The following is a 4,338-nucleotide window of genomic DNA, read 5'->3' on the forward strand; positions in this document are numbered from 1 at the left end:
GCACAGTCAGAAAATTAAAATACAATACAATACAATAATCCGTTGCAGACATTTTGTTTAATATTGCATCTTCCGTATAAAAATGAAAGGTTAAAGGGTTGAATTTGGGGTCTTTAGAGATTCTTCTGAGAACACTCTTTGTATGTTTTTTAATTTCAGGCAAATGGTTTCCACGTTTCGCTGCAGGCGGAGGCTTCCTAAGGCAGCAGCGGTTGTCGGAAGAAAAGGAATAAGCTGTTGGTGCTGCTTTGAAGATCTCCATTTGAAACAGACTGAGAGGATGGAAACTTCCACAGTTTAAATGGGACTACTGGAGAAATACTTGTTTTCAGGATTTAGATGTAGTTCCTTGAAACATCAGAGGTGGTTGAGAGCACGGTGTGACAAGAATTACACACACAATCTGTTTGTTGTTCATCCCCTCTCACTGCTGGTTTGTATTTTGACTGTGATCTCTATTTATTAAACTTATTTATATTTAAACTTGCTCTTTTGGGTTTTCGTTATACTGGAAGGCTGAAATAAGGTCTGGAATTCCTGTTTCTGCTGCGTACACAGCCAGCACAAGTTCACAAGATCTCCTTCCCATGCTTCAGTTCCTGACTTGGAAGAACTTTCTCATTCTCTCCCTTCCCTGGGCCTGGGGGGAGGTGAAGCCCATAAAAGATGGGGGAGTTGGGAAAGGCTGCCAAATACGGAAAATACCTGGAAACTGGTGGGGAGGGGAAGGACAACCATCATGGATTCAGATAAAAATAAATGCTTTTTAAACTTAAACGTGGCTGTAGTTGTCAGGATAAAGGAGTATAATGCTCTCACCAAGACGCCTGACCCATTTGGATTCAGCACAGCCTTCTGGAGTGAAACGTTAGTGAAATAATCCAAACTTAAAGAGTTTTTTAGGCTAAAACTTCTGCTTTTGTTTTTAAAAAAATGGTTCAATGGTCTTCAGTCGCGTTAGGTTACAATTATCCTATTGTATATGCTGTAGCTGCAGTGCCATCTATGCACAAATTAAACTCGGAAGCACGGACACGAGGCTGCTGTTGTACACACCGTGCTACCTGCAGGAGTGTAACAGCATCAACGTATTTAGGTTGTTAGTGGCTGGAGTTAATAAACGTGGGGCTTTTGGTAAAACACTTAGTGCACAGCAAGTTAGTTCCCATGTTACTGATGGTTTGTGTCAAATAGGTGCTTCTGTCATGTAGTTAGATCTGTATAAATGGATTAAAACACTGAATTTTTTCAGGCTCTCCTAATTGTTAAATGTCCCTGATGTTGCTTGCTTACCTGTCAGCCCTTGTGCCAGCTGAATGTCGCTGATCTTTGCACATGCGTTTGTTACGCTCTACATGGAAATATGTGTCAAAGTATGCAATGTTATTGGGGAAAAAGGTTTTTCTTGGTTGAAGTTTATGACATACAGGAATATAATTTTACTACTCTATTTACTACTCTTACCCTCTACTCTGCTCTCGTGAGACCCCCCCTGCAGTACTGCATTCAGCTCTGGGGTCACCAACACAAGAAGGACATGGAGCTGCTGGAGCGAATCCAAAGGAGCACCATGAAGATGATCCAAGGGCTGGAGCACCTCTGCTATGGAAGCAGGCTGAGACAGTTGGGGCTGTTCATCCTGGAGAAGAGAAGGTTCTGGGGAGACCTTCCAGCAGCCTTCCAGTACCTAAAGGGGCTACAAGAAAGCTGGAGAGGGACTTTTCACAAGGGTGTGTAGTGATAGAACAAGGGGCAATGGCTTTAAACTGAAAGAGGGGAGATTTCGATATGATCTAAGGAAGAAATTTTTCACTTAGAGTGGTGAGGCACTGGACCAGGTTGCCCAGAGAATTTGTGGATGCCCCATCCCTGGAAGTGTTCAAGGCCAGGTTGGATGAGGCTTTGAGCAACCTGGTCTAGTGGAAGGTGTCCCTGCCCGTGGCAGGGGGTTGGAATGAGATGATCTTTGAGGTCACTTCCAACCCAAACCATTCTGTGATTCTGTGTTTCTGTGATAGTTCTGTATGAACAAGTTCTATCTGAAAAACTAATGACCAGGTTTCCTGTGGATTTATGTTGTGCCCAGCAACCTCCCTCTTTCCCCGTACTCACCCAGGAGGAGAGCGATGGGTGCCTTTATGGCTGGCTGGCTGCCCGCGGGCTGGGCACGGGTTCCACTTCCCACCGCAAAGGCTTTCTTCCTGCTGTCAGCCAAGAAACGCCCTTGCCGTGTCAGGGGCCTCTGCTTCCATACCAGGTATTTCTGAAACTGGCAAAAAATGAGGAATATACACTCTTTGTCAGCCACATGAAGCGTGTGCTATATGGACAATAAATACATGCTGACTGGCTAAGATTCTTGAAAAACTCTTTCCGCAATAAGTATTCATCTCAGGGCTGAACCCAAGACTTGTAGGCCTGGCCGTGCTGTAACAAAACAGGCAGTAGAAAAGGACAGAGGAAGTCTGTCGGGGTAAGCTCGCAGCACGCCTGCTGCTGGCAGTGATTATCCCATCGGAGAGCTTGGGAACGGCTGGAGAGCTCTGCTCAGTGCTTGCCTTACATACCATGAAAGCTCTTCTGAAGGTCCACAACTCGCAAGACAGCTGGAGGGGTAGCACTTTTTTCCCCAAACCCACCAGGCGTTGTGCACATACTGAAAAAGAAAAAAGATAGGAATGTCACAAACATTTTCCAGTGACCAGCACGAGTAAAGGCTTAAGGAACTGGTGTTCTGTGTCCTACTGAAGCAGCTGTGTTAGCAGGGTAGTGATGGTCGATGCTGTATGGCTCCTTCTGCAGCGCAAATGCAATCAATAAAGGGCAAAATGATTGACCTCGCCATCAGTTTGGTGCCTCGACCAAAGGGCAACAAAGGAAATTGAGAGAGAACCCATGTGGTCCGAGAAGAACGAAATATTGGTGTTGAAATAAAGCCAGGGAAATGGAGCAAGACCCGCTTTTGTAGTCAGGAAATGCTAACGTGATTTATGGTTCTGTTTATTAGCACCGTACGTTCTGCCGTCTATATATGACTTTTACTGGGCAAAAGCGGCTGGATTGCTTTACTTGTCACCAAGGCGCTTTGCTCTGCTTTTACTGCTCTGCAGTGCTGGAGCACAGAAGTACTGTTAACTTAGATTTATGTCTTTGGTTTTGAGCACTTAATTGTTTTTTATCCTGAGCTTGTTAAGAGAGCTGAATTTCTCGTGATTGTTTTCTGAGCACTTTCATATTATTTCACCACGTATTTTGTACCAATCCCTTGGTTTTTTTTTTCAAATACCTCCTCTGTTATCGACTCATTGTGCTCTCCAGTCACATATAGAGAAGAAAAACCAGCTTGTGATGAATTCAAAAGGCAGATTTTTCCTTTCCCCTGGAGACTGAACTCAGCTACGCACCTTCACCTTTGTACAGCTGCTGGAACATAGCACCTTCCGAGATGATGGAGAGACTGGTTCTTTAGCCACAAAATCAAACTGGAAATAAATATATAGATCACGAAGGAATTTCAAAGCATAAGTAGTATTTGCCCGATTATAGGAGTACTACTTTGTTCATAAAACCAACGGGAGAAGCGAACGTTCCTCACACCGGCGCAAGGTGGCAATATTGGCTTAGGTGAAAAGGAAAGCCTTGCGCAGCGACTGTAGGTGTTTGGGGTTTTTTTTACCAGAATCTTCTAATGAACGCAATAGACATCGAAGAGCCACTGTCTTAAAAGATTTTAGAGGGTAACATCGTAGTTCTGCTGAGGAGAGCAGTCCTTGGGCCCGAGCTGACAGAGCCCGGCCCGGGGAGCTGCAGGGACCGTGAGCGTCTGCGCTGTCACCAACGTGACAACGCTCCGGGGGCTGCAAGAGCCAAGCGGCACCGGGGAATCGTTATTATGTCGGGCAAACACACGCTACAGCGCCTGGCGAGCGTTGCTCGCTCCGCCATTTCCAGTCACAGAACGCGGGAGCAGCAGCGGCGGGCGCGAGCCCTGAGGGGAGCGCGGGCTCTGTCTGAGGAGAGCTGCCCTCCGCCGGGGCTGGGCACGCGTTTCTTTCGGAGGGAGCGTGCGGTGCCACGGGGCTGTCCCTCCGGTTGTCACCCCGCGCCGCTCCGGCGGTGGCGGCGGGGCCCGCAAGCGCTGAGGGCGGCCGCGAACCGGCAACCTCCCGCTCACCGCCACCCCCCCCCCCCCCCCCCGGCCTACAGCCCGGGCCGCGGGGCGGGGCCAGCCGCGCGCCGCCGAGCCCCGCCCCCGAGCGCCTTCCCATCCGCCCCCGCGGGAGCGCGCGGACAATGAGCTGGGGGCGAGCGGCGGGCTGGCGCCGGGCGGCGCGGCGG

The sequence above is a fragment of the Tauraco erythrolophus genome, chromosome 16 (genome assembly GCF_009769465.1).
Source record: "Tauraco erythrolophus isolate bTauEry1 chromosome 16, bTauEry1.pri, whole genome shotgun sequence".
NCBI classification, from domain to species: Eukaryota; Metazoa; Chordata; class Aves; order Musophagiformes; family Musophagidae; genus Tauraco; species Tauraco erythrolophus.